At 52.3% G+C, this 18127-nt stretch overlaps 1 long non-coding RNA gene across 1 annotated transcript; it reads right to left on the bottom strand.

The window, feature by feature from the left end:
• Nucleotides 1-13734: 13734 nt before the first annotated feature.
• On the bottom strand, nt 13735-16224 carry LOC135978447 (uncharacterized). The gene is made up of 2 exons (XR_010595866.1): nt 15682-16224; nt 13735-15575 (listed from the first exon to the last, which is right to left on the bottom strand). It is a non-coding gene; the product is annotated as an uncharacterized LOC135978447 (long non-coding RNA).
• Nucleotides 16225-18127: the final 1903 nt, after the last annotated feature.

Raw genomic sequence — 18127 nt, 5'->3', positions numbered from 1 at the left:
CAAGGTAGATTCAGATGACATTGGCAAGGTACTCGGCCCTGCCGGAAATTACCCTAATGCCTACTTTTCGGCACCGATCTCTTTCAGAGCGCAGGAGAGCTTGCGGCAGAAGGCGGGTCCAGGTGGATGCAGAGGACGCGGGCTTTGACTTGGCTGAGTGCGTGAGTGAGGAGGGCACGGGACAGCTAGTAGGGCAAACCCTGAACCCTCTCAAGAGGCTGGTTTCTAGAACTATCTTCCAAATGGCAGTGTTACCTTGTGAAAGGCAGGGAAAGACCCACACCCTAGTTAGAGGGAGCTCACTTTGGACCTTGGCGTGAAGAGGGCCGATGCAGAGAGGAGAAAAGGGAAAGCGACCTGAACCCTGATTACAGGGCAGTCACCCTTTCTTTAATATAATACACCTCCGTTACACAATGAGGGTGGGGGGAGTCCTGAATGTGAAAAGATCTGGAAATGAACAGGTAAGGGAGGGATCCTGCTGAGTGTCCCCTTTCCAATCAATCCTCAGTCCCTCAGCGACACCCTTCCCGACTTACCTCCTACCCCACCAAGAAAATGACAACTTTGTGCCCCCTACCTTTACCAGAAAAGACCCCTTTTACTTGTGACGCGGTCCTGTTAGTAGGGTTAGGTGCACCCACGTGCCAGCTCTGAATACCACCGCATCTACCTACAACATCTCAACATGAACACATTTCAGAAAGGACCGCCACCTCAATCTCTTCCAACGTAGCCCGAGGAATCTCCTCTCTTTATCACCAAAGAGACACAAGGCCCGGAATTCGGACACAACAAATGGAGCTATCCGAATCCCTACAGTTAACGCTCGTCAGTCCGACAGCGTTCTTTCTTGTGCACAAGAAAACAAAGGGGAAAGTTGTGGTTGGTTGAGCGGTGTAAATTGGGCAGGGCAAAAGGACTTGAGGAAGGATTACACGGAAGTGAGGGTCCGAAAGGAGCCCCCCACCTCCCCTGTTCATTTCCAGACTTTGTGACGTTTGCTTGGTTGGGCCATTTCTTGGCTTTTTTGAGAAAAGGGGCGAATTTTCCACGGCCTCCGCCATCCCCTTACAGCCGCCCCTTCGCCACACCATGTTCCATCTGACCGGGATAGGTCCCAAATAAGATTTCACTTCAAATCTCAAAAAAGCCAAGTAGAAATCATTCTGTGGGAATTTACTGTGACTAAGAGAAACAGAAGTTCAACTCTTCTCAAGTGGTGGAGGGTCGGGGGGAGTCGCTAAGCCACAGGCACAGAAAGGCTCCCCTAGCTTAAGCGTGAGAGGTATAAGACCTTACACCCTGGTTACAGGGCAGTCATTTTGCCGGGCGTGTCAAAGTGACCTGTGGCTTAATTTGCATGGCAAAGGAGACCGAAACCCTCCTTACAGGGTGGTCCTTAAGCCAGGGGCCTTCCAATGGGCCAGAGCGAAAAGCGCTGTAAAGGAGAGACCTCCGTTCCCTCGGAAGTGGGTGGTCTCGTTGCCCAGCGAGTGCCAACGGCCCAAGAGGAGTTAGAAAGGGGAGACCTGCACCCTTCTGACAGGGAGAGGTCAACGGCCCGGGGCATTTTAAAGGCTAGGTCCTAAGGAGCTGAAACTCACAGAGACCTCAACCCGTTTTAAAGGGGGCTCGCTCCTCCTCAGCTATGGAAGGGACCCATAAAGCATTTTGGTTGGCAAGGAATGGACCGTGATCCTTGTTTACAGGGAGGTCCTTTTACCGGGCAGCTGAAGGGGGATTAAGCCTGTGAGGCGAAGTGTCGAACCCGATCCCTCGGTACAGGGGTGCGGTGTGTGCTGTGTGTGCAGCCGTTGGCCGTGGCTTTTTCTTCCCTTTTCCTGCAGTTTCTTTGGTGCTTGTGTCGTCTTGTCCATTTTGTCCTTTGAGTTGCTAGAAAGAGAGAGGTGAAGCGGGTTAGCTGTGGCTCAGTAGAGAGCACGTGTACAAGGTAGATTCAGATGACATTGGCAAGGTACTCGGCCCTGCCGGAAATTACCCTAATGCCTACTTTTCGGCACCGATCTCTTTCAGAGCGCAGGAGAGCTTGCGGCAGAAGGCGGGTCCAGGTGGATGCAGAGGACGCGGGCTTTGACTTGGCTGAGTGCGTGAGTGAGGAGGGCACGGGACAGCTAGTAGGGCAAACCCTGAACCCTCTCAAGAGGCTGGTTTCTAGAACTATCTTCCAAATGGCAGTGTTACCTTGTGAAAGGCAGGGAAAGACCCACACCCTAGTTAGAGGGAGCTCACTTTGGACCTTGGCGTGAAGAGGGCCGATGCAGAGAGGAGAAAAGGGAAAGCGACCTGAACCCTGATTACCGGGCAATCACCCTTTCTTTAATATAATACACCTCCTTTACACAATGAGGGTGGGGGGAGTCCTGAATGTGAAAAGATCTGGAAATGAACAGGTAAGGGAGGGATCCTGCTGAGTGTCCCCTTTCCAATCAATCCTCAGTCCCTCAGCGACACCCTTCCCGACTTACCTCCTACCCCACCAAGAAAATGACAACTTTGTGCCCCCTACCTTTACCAGAAAAGACCCCTTTTACTTGTGACGCGGTCCTGTTAGTAGGGTTAGGTGCACCCACGTGCCAGCTCTGAATACCACCGCATCTACCTACAACATCTCAACATGAACACATTTCAGAAAGGACCGCCACCTCAATCTCTTCCAACGTAGCCCGAGGAATCTCCTCTCTTTATCACCAAAGAGACACAAGGCCCGGAATTCGGACACAACAAATGGAGCTATCCGAATCCCTACAGTTAACGCTCGTCAGTCCGACAGCGTTCTTTCTTGTGCACAAGAAAACAAAGGGGAAAGTTGTGGTTGGTTGAGCGGTGTAAATTGGGCAGGGCAAAAGGACTTGAGGAAGGATTACACGGAAGTGAGGGTCCGAAAGGAGCCCCCCACCTCCCCTGTTCATTTCCAGACTTTGTGACGTTTGCTTGGTTGGGCCATTTCTTGGCTTTTTTGAGAAAAGGGGCGAATTTTCCACGGCCTCCGCCATCCCCTTACAGCCGCCCCTTCGCCACACCATGTTCCATCTGACCGGGATAGGTCCCAAATAAGATTTCACTTCAAATCTCAAAAAAGCCAAGTAGAAATCATTCTGTGGGAATTTACTGTGACTAAGAGAAACAGAAGTTCAACTCTTCTCAAGTGGTGGAGGGTCGGGGGGAGTCGCTAAGCCACAGGCACAGAAAGGCTCCCCTAGCTTAAGCGTGAGAGGTATAAGACCTTACACCCTGGTTACAGGGCAGTCATTTTGCCGGGCGTGTCAAAGTGACCTGTGGCTTAATTTGCATGGCAAAGGAGACCGAAACCCTCCTTACAGGGTGGTCCTTAAGCCAGGGGCCTTCCAATGGGCCAGAGCGAAAAGCGCTGTAAAGGAGAGACCTCCGTTCCCTCGGAAGTGGGTGGTCTCGTTGACCAGCGAGTGCCAACGGCCCAAGAGGAGTTAGAAAGGGGAGACCTGCACCCTTCTGACAGGGAGAGGTCAACGGCCCGGGGCATTTTAAAGGCTAGGTCCTAAGGAGCTGAAACTCACAGAGACCTCAACCCGTTTTAAAGGGGGCTCGCTCCTCCTCAGCTATGGAAGGGACCCATAAAGCATTTTGGTTGGCAAGGAATGGACCGTGATCCTTGTTTACAGGGAGGTCCTTTTACCGGGCAGCTGAAGGGGGATTAAGCCTGTGAGGAGAAGTGTCGAACCCGATCCCTCGGTACAGGGGTGCGGTGTGTGCTGTGTGTGCAGCCGTTGGCCGTGGCTTTTTCTTCCCTTTTCCTGCAGTTTCTTTGGTGCTTGTGTCGTCTTGTCCATTTTGTCCTTTGAGTTGCTAGAAAGAGAGAGGTGAAGCGGGTTAGCTGTGGCTCAGTAGAGAGCACGTGTACAAGGTAGATTCAGATGACATTGGCAAGGTACTCGGCCCTGCCGGAAATTACCCTAATGCCTACTTTTCGGCACCGATCTCTTTCAGAGCGCAGGAGAGCTTGCGGCAGAAGGCGGGTCCAGGTGGATGCAGAGGACGCGGGCTTTGACTTGGCTGAGTGCGTGAGTGAGGAGGGCACGGGACAGCTAGTAGGGCAAACCCTGAACCCTCTCAAGAGGCTGGTTTCTAGAACTATCTTCCAAATGGCAGTGTTACCTTGTGAAAGGCAGGGAAAGACCCACACCCTAGTTAGAGGGAGCTCACTTTGGACCTTGGCGTGAAGAGGGCCGATGCAGAGAGGAGAAAAGGGAAAGCGACCTGAACCCTGATTACCGGGCAATCACCCTTTCTTTAATATAATACACCTCCTTTACACAATGAGGGTGGGGGGAGTCCTGAATGTGAAAAGATCTGGAAATGAACAGGTAAGGGAGGGATCCTGCTGAGTGTCCCCTTTCCAATCAATCCTCAGTCCCTCAACGACACCCTTCCCGACTTACCTCCTAACCCACCAAGAAAATGACAACTTTGTGCCCCCTACCTTTACCAGAAAAGACCCCTTTTACTTGTGACGCAGTCCTGTTAGTAGGGTTAGGTGCACCCACGTGCCGGCTCTGAATACCACCGCATCTACCTACAACATCTCAACATGAACACATTTCAGAAAGGACCGCCACCTCAATCTCTTCCAACGTAGCCCGAGGAATCTCCTCTCTTTATCACCAAAGACACACAAGGCCAGGAATTCGGACACAACAAACGGAGCTGTCCGAATCCCTACCGTTGACGCTCGTCAGTCCGACAGCGTTCTTTCTTGTGCACAAGAAAACAAAGGGTGAAAGTTGTGGTTGGTTGAGCGGTGTAAATTGGGCAGGGCAAAAGGACTTGAGGAAGGATTACACGGAAGTGAGGGTCCGAAAGGAGCCCCCCACCTCCCCTGTTCATTTCCAGACTTTGTGACGTTTGCTTGGCTGGGCCATTTCTTGGCTTTTTTGAGAAAAGGGGCGAATTTTCCACGGCCTCCGTCATCCCCTTACAGCCGCCCCTTCGCCACACCATGTTCCATCTGACCGGGATAGGTCCCAAATAAGATTTCACTTCAAATCTCAAAAAAGCCAAGTAGAAATCATTCTGTGGGAATTTACTGTGACTAAGAGAAACAGAAGTTCAGCTCTTCTCAAGTGGTGGAGGGTCGGGGGGAGTCGCTAAGCCACAGGCACAGAAAGGCTCCCCTAGCTTAAGCGTGAGAGGTATAAGACCTTACACCCTGGTTACAGGGCAGTCATTTTGCCGGGCGTGTCAAAGTGACCTGTTAATTTGCATGGCAAAGGAGACCGAAACCCTCCTTACAGGGTGGTCCTTAAGCCAGGGGCCTTCCAATGGGCCAGAGCGAAAAGCGCTGTAAAGGAGAGACCTCCGTTCCCTCGGAAGTGGGTGGTCTCGTTGCCCAGCGAGTGCCAACAGCCCAAGAGGAGTTAGAAAGGGGAGACCTGCACCCTTCTGACAGGGAGAGGTCAACGGCCCGGGGCATTTTAAAGGCTAGGTCCTAAGGAGCTCAAACCCACAGAGACCTCAACCCTTTTTAAAGGGGGTTCGCTCCGCCTCAGCTATGGAAGGGACCCATAAAGCATTTTGGCTGGCAAGGAATGGACCGTGATCCTTGTTTACAGGGAGGTCCTTTTACCGGGCAGCTGAAGGGGGATTAAGCCTGTGAGGAGAAGTGTCGAACCCGATCCCTCGGTACAGGGGTGCGGTGTGTGCTGTGTGTGCGGTGTGTGCAGCCGTTGGCCGTGGCTTTTTCTTCCCTTTTCCTGCAGTTTCTTTGGTGCTTGTGTCGTCTTGTCCATTTTGTCCTTTGAGTTGCTAGAAAGAGAGAGGTGAAGCGGGTTAGCTGTGGCTCAGTAGAGAGCACGTGTACAAGGTAGATTCAGATGACATTGGCAAGGTACTCGGCCCTGCTGGAAATTACCCTAATGCCTACTTTTCGGCACCGATCTCTTTCAGAGCGCAGGAGAGCTTGCGGCAGAAGGCGGGTCCAGGTGGATGCAGAGGACGCGGGCTTTGACTTGGCTGAGTGCGTGAGTGAGGAGGGCACGGGACAGCTAGTAGGGCAAACCCTGAACCCTCTCAAGAGGCTGGTTTCTAGAACTATCTTCCAAATGGCAGTGTTACCTTGTGAAAGGCAGGGAAAGACCCACACCCTAGTTAGAGGGAGCTCACTTTGGACCTTGGCGTGAAGAGGGCCGATGCAGAGAGGAGAAAAGGGAAAGCGACCTGAACCCTGATTACCGGGCAATCACCCTTTCTTTAATATAATACACCTCCTTTACACAATGAGGGTGGGGGGAGTCCTGAATGTGAAAAGATCTGGAAATGAACAGGTAAGGGAGGGATCCTGCTGAGTGTCCCCTTTCCAATCAATCCTCAGTCCCTCAACGACACCCTTCCCGACTTACCTCCTAACCCACCAAGAAAATGACAACTTTGTGCCCCCTACCTTTACCAGAAAAGACCCCTTTTACTTGTGACGCAGTCCTGTTAGTAGGGTTAGGTGCACCCACGTGCCGGCTCTGAATACCACCGCATCTACCTACAACATCTCAACATGAACACATTTCAGAAAGGACCGCCACCTCAATCTCTTCCAACGTAGCCCGAGGAATCTCCTCTCTTTATCACCAAAGACACACAAGGCCAGGAATTCGGACACAACAAACGGAGCTGTCCGAATCCCTACCGTTGACGCTCGTCAGTCCGACAGCGTTCTTTCTTGTGCACAAGAAAACAAAGGGTGAAAGTTGTGGTTGGTTGAGCGGTGTAAATTGGGCAGGGCAAAAGGACTTGAGGAAGGATTACACGGAAGTGAGGGTCCGAAAGGAGCCCCCCACCTCCCCTGTTCATTTCCAGACTTTGTGACGTTTGCTTGGCTGGGCCATTTCTTGGCTTTTTTGAGAAAAGGGGCGAATTTTCCACGGCCTCCGTCATCCCCTTACAGCCGCCCCTTCGCCACACCATGTTCCATCTGACCGGGATAGGTCCCAAATAAGATTTCACTTCAAATCTCAAAAAAGCCAAGTAGAAATCATTCTGTGGGAATTTACTGTGACTAAGAGAAACAGAAGTTCAGCTCTTCTCAAGTGGTGGAGGGTCGGGGGGAGTCGCTAAGCCACAGGCACAGAAAGGCTCCCCTAGCTTAAGCGTGAGAGGTATAAGACCTTACACCCTGGTTACAGGGCAGTCATTTTGCCGGGCGTGTCAAAGTGACCTGTTAATTTGCATGGCAAAGGAGACCGAAACCCTCCTTACAGGGTGGTCCTTAAGCCAGGGGCCTTCCAATGGGCCAGAGCGAAAAGCGCTGTAAAGGAGAGACCTCCGTTCCCTCGGAAGTGGGTGGTCTCGTTGCCCAGCGAGTGCCAACAGCCCAAGAGGAGTTAGAAAGGGGAGACCTGCACCCTTCTGACAGGGAGAGGTCAACGGCCCGGGGCATTTTAAAGGCTAGGTCCTAAGGAGCTCAAACCCACAGAGACCTCAACCCTTTTTAAAGGGGGTTCGCTCCGCCTCAGCTATGGAAGGGACCCATAAAGCATTTTGGCTGGCAAGGAATGGACCGTGATCCTTGTTTACAGGGAGGTCCTTTTACCGGGCAGCTGAAGGGGGATTAAGCCTGTGAGGAGAAGTGTCGAACCCGATCCCTCGGTACAGGGGTGCGGTGTGTGCTGTGTGTGCGGTGTGTGCAGCCGTTGGCCGTGGCTTTTTCTTCCCTTTTCCTGCAGTTTCTTTGGTGCTTGTGTCGTCTTGTCCATTTTGTCCTTTGAGTTGCTAGAAAGAGAGAGGTGAAGCGGGTTAGCTGTGGCTCAGTAGAGAGCACGTGTACAAGGTAGATTCAGATGACATTGGCAAGGTACTCGGCCCTGCTGGAAATTACCCTAATGCCTACTTTTCGGCACCGATCTCTTTCAGAGCGCAGGAGAGCTTGCGGCAGAAGGCGGGTCCAGGTGGATGCAGAGGACGCGGGCTTTGACTTGGCTGAGTGCGTGAGTGAGGAGGGCACGGGACAGCTAGTAGGGCAAACCCTGAACCCTCTCAAGAGGCTGGTTTCTAGAACTATCTTCCAAATGGCAGTGTTACCTTGTGAAAGGCAGGGAAAGACCCACACCCTAGTTAGAGGGAGCTCACTTTGGACCTTGGCGTGAAGAGGGCCGATGCAGAGAGGAGAAAAGGGAAAGCGACCTGAACCCTGATTACCGGGCAATCACCCTTTCTTTAATATAATACACCTCCTTTACACAATGAGGGTGGGGGGAGTCCTGAATGTGAAAAGATCTGGAAATGAACAGGTAAGGGAGGGATCCTGCTGAGTGTCCCCTTTCCAATCAATCCTCAGTCCCTCAACGACACCCTTCCCGACTTACCTCCTAACCCACCAAGAAAATGACAACTTTGTGCCCCCTACCTTTACCAGAAAAGACCCCTTTTACTTGTGACGCAGTCCTGTTAGTAGGGTTAGGTGCACCCACGTGCCGGCTCTGAATACCACCGCATCTACCTACAACATCTCAACATGAACACATTTCAGAAAGGACCGCCACCTCAATCTCTTCCAACGTAGCCCGAGGAATCTCCTCTCTTTATCACCAAAGACACACAAGGCCAGGAATTCGGACACAACAAACGGAGCTGTCCGAATCCCTACCGTTGACGCTCGTCAGTCCGACAGCGTTCTTTCTTGTGCACAAGAAAACAAAGGGTGAAAGTTGTGGTTGGTTGAGCGGTGTAAATTGGGCAGGGCAAAAGGACTTGAGGAAGGATTACACGGAAGTGAGGGTCCGAAAGGAGCCCCCCACCTCCCCTGTTCATTTCCAGACTTTGTGACGTTTGCTTGGCTGGGCCATTTCTTGGCTTTTTTGAGAAAAGGGGCGAATTTTCCACGGCCTCCGTCATCCCCTTACAGCCGCCCCTTCGCCACACCATGTTCCATCTGACCGGGATAGGTCCCAAATAAGATTTCACTTCAAATCTCAAAAAAGCCAAGTAGAAATCATTCTGTGGGAATTTACTGTGACTAAGAGAAACAGAAGTTCAGCTCTTCTCAAGTGGTGGAGGGTCGGGGGGAGTCGCTAAGCCACAGGCACAGAAAGGCTCCCCTAGCTTAAGCGTGAGAGGTATAAGACCTTACACCCTGGTTACAGGGCAGTCATTTTGCCGGGCGTGTCAAAGTGACCTGTTAATTTGCATGGCAAAGGAGACCGAAACCCTCCTTACAGGGTGGTCCTTAAGCCAGGGGCCTTCCAATGGGCCAGAGCGAAAAGCGCTGTAAAGGAGAGACCTCCGTTCCCTCGGAAGTGGGTGGTCTCGTTGCCCAGCGAGTGCCAACAGCCCAAGAGGAGTTAGAAAGGGGAGACCTGCACCCTTCTGACAGGGAGAGGTCAACGGCCCGGGGCATTTTAAAGGCTAGGTCCTAAGGAGCTCAAACCCACAGAGACCTCAACCCTTTTTAAAGGGGGTTCGCTCCGCCTCAGCTATGGAAGGGACCCATAAAGCATTTTGGCTGGCAAGGAATGGACCGTGATCCTTGTTTACAGGGAGGTCCTTTTACCGGGCAGCTGAAGGGGGATTAAGCCTGTGAGGAGAAGTGTCGAACCCGATCCCTCGGTACAGGGGTGCGGTGTGTGCTGTGTGTGCGGTGTGTGCAGCCGTTGGCCGTGGCTTTTTCTTCCCTTTTCCTGCAGTTTCTTTGGTGCTTGTGTCGTCTTGTCCATTTTGTCCTTTGAGTTGCTAGAAAGAGAGAGGTGAAGCGGGTTAGCTGTGGCTCAGTAGAGAGCACGTGTACAAGGTAGATTCAGATGACATTGGCAAGGTACTCGGCCCTGCCGGAAATTACCCTAATGCCTACTTTTCGGCACCGATCTCTTTCAGAGCGCAGGAGAGCTTGCGGCAGAAGGCGGGTCCAGGTGGATGCAGAGGACGCGGGCTTTGACTTGGCTGAGTGCGTGAGTGAGGAGGGCACGGGACAGCTAGTAGGGCAAACCCTGAACCCTCTCAAGAGGCTGGTTTCTAGAACTATCTTCCAAATGGCAGTGTTACCTTGTGAAAGGCAGGGAAAGACCCACACCCTAGTTAGAGGGAGCTCACTTTGGACCTTGGCGTGAAGAGGGCCGATGCAGAGAGGAGAAAAGGGAAAGCGACCTGAACCCTGATTACAGGGCAGTCACCCTTTCTTTAATATAATACACCTCCGTTACACAATGAGGGTGGGGGAGTCCTGAATGTGAAAAGATCTGGAAATGAACAGGTAAGGGAGGGATCCTGCTGAGTGTCCCCTTTCCAATCAATCCTCCGTCCCTCAGCGACACCCTTCCCGACTTACCTCCTACCCCACCAAGAAAATGACAACTTTGTGCCCCCTACCTTTACCAGAAAAGACCCCTTTTACTTGTGACGCGGTCCTGTTAGTAGGGTTAGGTGCACCCACCTGCCGGCTCTGAATACCACCGCATCTACCTACAACATCTCAACATGAACACATTTTAGAAAGGACCGCCACCTCAGTCTCTTCCAACGTAGCCCGAGGAATCTCCTCTCTTTATCACCAAAGAGACACAAGGCCAGGAATTCGGACACAACAAACGGAGCTGTCCGAATCCCTACAGTTGACGCTCGTCAGTCCGACAGCGTTCTTTCTTGTGCACAAGAAAACAAAGGGTGAAAGTTGTGGTTGGTTGAGCGGTGTAAATTGGGCAGGGCAAAAGGACTTGAGGAAGGATTACACGGAAGTGAGGGTCCGAAAGGAGCCCCCCACCTCCCCTGTTCATTTCCAGACTTTGTGACGTTTGCTTGGCTGGGCCATTTCTTGGCTTTTTTGAGAAAAGGGGCGAATTTTCCACGGCCTCCGCCATCCCCTTACAGCCGCCCCTTCGCCACACCATTTGTTCCATCTGACCGGGATAGGTCCCAAATAAGATTTCACTTCAAATCTCAAAAAAGCCAAGTAGAAATCATTCTGTGGGAATTTACTGTGACTAAGAGAAACAGAAGTTTTACTCTTCTCAAGTGGTGGAGGGTCGGGGGGAGTCGCTAAGCCACAGGCACAGAAAGGCTCCCCTAGCTTAAGCGTGAGAGGTATAAGACCTTACACCCTGGTTACAGGGCAGTCATTTTTCCGGGCGTGTCAAAGTGACCTGTGGCTTAATTTGCATGGCAAAGGAGACCGAAACCCTCCTTACAGGGTGGTCCTTAAGCCAGGGGCCTTCCAATGGGCCAGAGCGAAAAGCGCTGTAAAGGAGAGACCTCCGTTCCCTCGGAAGTGGGTGGTCTCGTTGCCCAGCGAGTGCCAACAGCCCAAGAGGAGTTAGAAAGGGGAGACCTGCACCCTTCTGACAGGGAGAGGTCAACGGCCCGGGGCATTTTAAAGGCTAGGACCTAAGGAGCTGAAACTCACAGAGACCTCAACCCTTTTTAAAGGGGGCTCGCTCCTCCTCAGCTATGGAAGGGACCCATAAAGCATTTTGGTTGGCAAGGAATGGACCGTGATCCTTGTTTACAGGGAGGTCCTTTTACCGGGCAGCTGAAGGGGGATTAAGCCTGTGAGGAGAAGTGTCGAACCCGATCCCTCGGTACAGGGGTGCCGTGTGTGCAGCCGTTGGCCGTGGCTTTTTCTTCCCTTTTCCTGCAGTTTCTTTGGTGCTTGTGTCGTCTTGTCCATTTTGTCCTTTGAGTTGCTAGAAAGAGAGAGGTGAAGCGGGTTAGCTGTGGCTCAGTAGAGAGCACGTGTACAAGGTAGATTCAGATGACATTGGCAAGGTACTCGGCCCTGCCGGAAATTACCCTAATGCCTACTTTTCGGCACCGATCTCTTTCAGAGCGCAGGAGAGCTTGCGGCAGAAGGCGGGTCCAGGTGGATGCAGAGGACGCGGGCTTTGACTTGGCTGAGTGCGTGAGTGAGGAGGGCACGGGACAGCTAGTAGGGCAAACCCTGAACCCTCTCAAGAGGCTGGTTTCTAGAACTATCTTCCAAATGGCAGTGTTACCTTGTGAAAGGCAGGGAAAGACCCACACCCTAGTTAGAGGGAGCTCACTTTGGACCTTGGCGTGAAGAGGGCCGATGCAGAGAGGAGAAAAGGGAAAGCGACCTGAACCCTGATTACAGGGCAGTCACCCTTTCTTTAATATAATACACCTCCTTTACACAATGAGGGTGGGGGGAGTCCTGAATGTGAAAAGATCTGGAAATGAACAGGTAAGGGAGGGATCCTGCTGAGTGTCCCCTTTCCAATCAATCCTCCGTCCCTCAGCGACACCCTTCCCGACTTACCTCCTACCCCACCAAGAAAATGACAACTTTGTGCCCCCTACCTTTACCAGAAAAGACCCCTTTTACTTGTGACGCGGTCCTGTTAGTAGGGTTAGGTGCACCCACGTGCCGGCTCTGAATACCACCGCATCTACCTACACCATCTCAACATGAACACATTTCAGAAAGGACCGCCACCTCAGTCTCTTCCAACGTAGCCCGAGGAATCTCCTCTCTTTATCACCAAAGAGAGACAAGGCCTGGGATTCGGACACAACTAACGGAGCTGTCCGAATCCCTACAGTTGACGCTCGTCAGTCCGACAGCGTTCTTTCTTGTGCACAAGAAAACAAAGGGGAAAGTTGTGGTTGGTTGAGCGGTGTAAATTGGGCAGGGCAAAAGGACTTGAGGAAGGATTACACGGAAGTGAGGGTCCGAAAGGAGCCCCCCACCTCCCCTGTTCATTTCCAGACTTTGTGACGTTTGCTTGGTTGGGCCATTTCTTGGCTTTTTTCAGAAAAGGGGCGAATTTTCCACGGCCTCCTCCATCCCCTTACAGCCGCCCCTTCGCCACACCATGTTCCATCTGACCGGGATAGGTCCCAAATAAGATTTCACTTCAAATCTCAAAAAAGCCAAGTAGAAATCATTCTGTGGGAATTTACTGTGACTAAGAGAAACAGAAGTTCAACTCTTCTCAAGTGGTGGAGGGTCGGGGGGAGTCGCTAAGCCACAGGCACAGAAAGGCTCCCCTAGCTTAAGCGTGAGAGGTATAAGACCTTACACCCTGGTTACAGGGCAGTCATTTTGCCGGGCGTGTCAAAGTGACCTGTGGCTTAATTTGCATGGCAAAGGAGACCGAAACCCTCCTTACAGGGTGGTCCTTAAGCCAGGGGCCTTCCAATGGGCCAGAGCGAAAAGCGCTGTAAAGGAGAGACCTCCGTTCCCTCGGAAGTGGGTGGTCTCGTTGCCCAGCGAGTGCCAACGGCCCAAGAGGAGTTAGAAAGGGGAGACCTGCACCCTTCTGACAGGGAGAGGTCAACGGCCCGGGGCATTTTAAAGGCTAGGTCCTAAGGAGCTCAAACCCACAGAGACCTCAACCCGTTTTAAAGGGGGCTCGCTCCTCCTCAGCTATGGAAGGGACCCATAAAGCATTTTGGTTGGCAAGGAATGGACCGTGAACCTTGTTTACAGGGCGGTCCTTTTACCGGGCAGCTGAAGGGGGATTAAGCCTGTGAGGAGAAGTGTCGAACCCGATCCCTCGGTACAGGGGTGCGGTGTGTGCTGTGTGTGCGGTGTGTGCAGCCGTTGGCCGTGGCTTTTTCTTCCCTTTTCCTGCAGTTTCTTTGGTGCTTGTGTCGTCTTGTCCATTTTGTCCTTTGAGTTGCTAGAAAGAGAGAGGTGAAGCGGGTTAGCTGTGGCTCAGTAGAGAGCACGTGTACAAGGTAGATTCAGATGACATTGGCAAGGTACTCGGCCCTGCCGGAAATTACCCTAATGCCTACTTTTCGGCACCGATCTCTTTCAGAGCGCAGGAGAGCTTGCGGCAGAAGGCGGGTCCACGTGGATGCAGAGGACGCGGGCTTTGACTTGGCTGAGTGCGTGAGTGAGGAGGGCACGGGACAGCTAGTAGGGCAAACCCTGAACCCTCTCAAGAGGCTGGTTTCTAGAACTATCTTCCAAATGGCAGTGTTACCTTGTGAAAGGCAGGAAAAGACCCACACCCTAGTTAGAGGGAGCTCACTTTGGACCTTGGCGTGAAGAGGGCCGATGCAGAGAGGAGAAAAGGGAAAGCGACCTGAACCCTGATTACAGGGCAGTCACCCTTTCTTTAATATAATACACCTCCTTTACACAATGAGGGTGGGGGGAGTCCTGAATGTGAAAAGATCTGGAAATGAACAGGTAAGGGAGGGATCCTGCTGAGTGTCCCCTTTCCAATCAATCCTCCGTCCCTCAGCGACACCCTTCCCGACTTACCTCCTACCCCACCAAGAAAATGACAACTTTGTGCCCCCTACCTTTACCAGAAAAGACCCCTTTTACTTGTGACGCGGTCCTGTTAGTAGGGTTAGGTGCACCCACGTGCCGGCTCTGAATACCACCGCATCTACCTACAACATCTCAACATGAACACATTTCAGAAAGGACCGCCACCTCAGTCTCTTCCAACGTAGCCCGAGGAATCTCCTCTCTTTATCACCAAAGAGACACAAGGCCAGGAATTCGGACACAACAAACGGAGCTGTCCGAATCCCTACAGTTAACGCTCGTCAGTCCGACAGAGTTCTTTCTTGTGCACAAGAAAACAAAGGGGAAAGTTGTGGTTGGTTGAGCGGTGTAAATTGGGCAGGGCAAAAGGACTTGAGGAAGGATTACACGGAAGTGAGGGTCCGAAAGGAGCCCCCCACCTCCCCTGTTCATTTCCAGACTTTGTGACGTTTGCTTGGTTGGGCCATTTCTTGGCTTTTTTCAGAAAAGGGGCGAATTTTCCACGGCCTCCTCCATCCCCTTACAGCCGCCCCTTCGCCACACCATGTTCCATCTGACCGGGATAGGTCCCAAATAAGATTTCACTTCAAATCTCAAAAAAGCCAAGTAGAAATCATTCTGTGGGAATTTACTGTGACTAAGAGAAACAGAAGTTCAACTCTTCTCAAGTGGTGGAGGGTCGGGGGGAGTCGCTAAGCCACAGGCACAGAAAGGCTCCCCTAGCTTAAGCGTGAGAGGTATAAGACCTTACACCCTGGTTACAGGGCAGTCATTTTGCCGGGCGTGTCAAAGTGACCTGTGGCTTAATTTGCATGGCAAAGGAGACCGAAACCCTCCTTACAGGGTGGTCCTTAAGCCAGGGGCCTTCCAATGGGCCAGAGCGAAAAGCGCTGTAAAGGAGAGACCTCCGTTCCCTCGGAAGTGGGTGGTCTCGTTGCCCAGCGAGTGCCAACGCCCCAAGAGGAGTTAGAAAGGGGAGACCTGCACCCTTCTGACAGGGAGAGGTCAACGGCCCGGGGCATTTTAAAGGCTAGGTCCTAAGGAGCTCAAACCCACAGAGACCTCAACCCGTTTTAAAGGGGGCTCGCTCCTCCTCAGCTATGGAAGGGACCCATAAAGCATTTTGGTTGGCAAGGAATGGACCGTGATCCTTGTTTACAGGGCGGTCCTTTTACCGGGCAGCTGAAGGGGGATTAAGCCTGTGAGGAGAAGTGTCGAACCCGATCCCTCGGTACAGGGGTGCGGTGTGTGCTGTGTGTGCGGTGTGTGCAGCCGTTGGCCTTGGCTTTTTCTTCCCTTTTCCTGCAGTTTCTTTGGTGCTTGTGTCGTCTTGTCCATTTTGTCCTTTGAGTTGCTAGAAAGAGAGAGGTGAAGTGGGTTAGGTGTGGCTCAGTAGAGAGCACGTGTACAAGGTACATTCAGATGACATTGGCAAGGTATTCGGCTCTGCCGGAAATTACCCTAATTCCTACTTTTCGGCACCAATCTCTTTCAAAGCGCAGGAGAGTTTGCGGCAGAAGGCGGGTTGACGCTCGTCAGTCCGACAGTGTTCTTTCTTGTGCACAAGAAAACAAAGGGTGAAAGTTGTGGTTGGTTGAGCGGTGTAAATTGGGCAGGGCAAAAGGACTTGAGGAAGGATTACATGGAAGTGAGGGTCCGAAGGGAGCCCCCTACCTCCCCTGTTCATTTCCAGACGTTGGGCCATTTCTTGGGTTTTTTGAGAAAAGGGGCGAATTTTCCATGGCCTCCGCCATCCCCTTACATCCGCCCCTTCACCACACCATGTTCCATCTGACCAGGATAGGTCCCAAGTAAGATTTCACTTCAAATCTCAAAAAAGCCAAGTATAAATCATTCTGGGGGAATTTACTGTGACTAATAGGAACAGGACCTCAATCCTTCTCATGTGGGAGGGGGATGGGGAATCTCTCAGCCAGAGGTGGAACAAGGCTCCCCTAGTTTAAGTACTTGTGGCACCTTAGAGACTAACAAATTTATTAGAGCATAAGCTTTCGTGGGCTACAACCTACTTCTTCGGATGCATCCGAAGAAGTGGGTTGTAGCCCACGAAAGCTTATGCTCTAATAAATTTTAGTCTCTAAGGTGCCACAAGTACTCCTGTTCTTTTTGAGGATACAGACTAACACTGCTGCTACCCTGAAACCTAGTTTAAGTGTGGCTCATTAGACAGCAGGATTACAAGGTAATCTCCCTGTGTGGAAATTACCCTAATTCCTAGTTTTCAGCATTTGTGTGTTGCAGAAGTTAGGAGAGCTTTCACAAGAACTCAGCACCTTCTTCCTAGTCAACACAAACTGCTTGAGGTTTCCTGCTAGGCGTCTTTTTCCGGGTAAGCTCAAACCTGCACACACATTTGCCCCCTAGGACCATTTGTCTAGTGAGTGCAAGCTGCTTTAGGAGTTTCCTACCCAGTACTTTTTGTAATATCAGTAGAAGAGTCTGTTCCCCTTTCCCTTCCATGTCTCCTCTCCAGTAAGGGTATCATCTACAGGGTTACCTGCCCAGTACCTCCTGCCCAGTCCTTGAGGTTGGCTTCCATGGTTTTTGACCCAGCACCTTCTGCCCAATCAACAGCTGCTGCTACAGTGATTTTTCTGCCCAGCACCTCCTGACCAATCAGCAAAACATTCCTCTGGGCTTCCCTCCCAACACCGCTTACCCAGTCAGTGCCAACCCCCTCACTGACTTTTCCTGCCCAACACCTCCTGCCCTGTCAGCAAAACCCACCTCAGTGCTTTCCTGCTCAGCACTTCCTACCTAGTCAGCGCCAGCCCTCTTAGTGATTTTCCAGCCCAACATCTCCCACCCAGTCAGCAAAACTCACCCCTGGCCTTTCCCTCCCAACACCTCCTACCCACTCAGCAGGAGCCACCTCAGTGATTTTCCCACTCAGATCCTCCTGCCCAGTCAGTGCCAGCCCCCCAGTGATTTTCCTATCCAGCGCCTCCCACCTAGTCAGCACCATTCCCCTCAGTGACTTTTCCCGCCCAGCACCACCTACCGAATCAGCACCAGCCGTCTCAGTGACCTTTTCTGCCCAGCGCCTACTACCCAGTCAGCGCGAGCTATCTTAGTGATCTTCCCAACCAATACCTCTTACTCAGTCTGCGCAACCCACCTCTGGGCTTTCCCTCCCAACACCTCCTACCCAGTCAGCACCAACCCCCTCAGAGACTTTTCCTGCCCTGCGCCTCCTACCCTATCAGCGTGAGCTGCCTCAGTGATTTTCCTGCCCAGCACCACCTCCCCAATCAGCAAAACCCACCTCAGGGCTTTCAAGCCCAGTGCTTCCTACCTAGTCAGCACCAGCCCCCTCAGTGATTTTCCAGCCCAATACCTCTCACCCAGTCAGCAAAACCCACCTCTGGGCTTTCCCTCCCAACAACTCCAACCCTGTCAGCAAGAGCCACCACAGTGATTTTCCCACTCAGAAACTCCTGCCCAGTCAGTGCCAGCCCCTCAAAGATTTTCCCATCCAGCGCCTCATACCCAGTCAGCACGACCCACCTCTGTACTTTCCCTCCCAACATCTTCTGCCCAGTCAGCGCCAGCCACCTCAGTGACTTTTCCCGCCCAGCACCTCCTACCCAGTCACTGCAAGGTGCCTCAGTGATTTCCCCACCCACCACCTCCTGCCCAATCAGCAAAACCGACCTCTGGGCTTTCCCTCCCAACTCCTCCTACCAGTCAGGGCCAGCCGCCTCAGTGATTTTTCCCACTCAGAGCCTCCTACCCTGTCAGTGCCAGCCCCTCAAAGATTTTCCCATCCAGCGCCTCATACCCAGTCAGCACGAGCCACCTCTGTACTTTCCCTCCCAACATCTTCTGCCCAGTCAGGGCCAGCCACCTCAGTGACTTTTCCCGCCCAGCTCCTCCTACCCAGTT

This window comes from Chrysemys picta, unplaced genomic scaffold, assembly GCF_011386835.1.
Source record: "Chrysemys picta bellii isolate R12L10 unplaced genomic scaffold, ASM1138683v2 scaf267, whole genome shotgun sequence".
Taxonomy (NCBI): Eukaryota; Metazoa; Chordata; order Testudines; family Emydidae; genus Chrysemys; species Chrysemys picta.
This window is presented reverse-complemented; position numbering and strand designations above follow the sequence as displayed.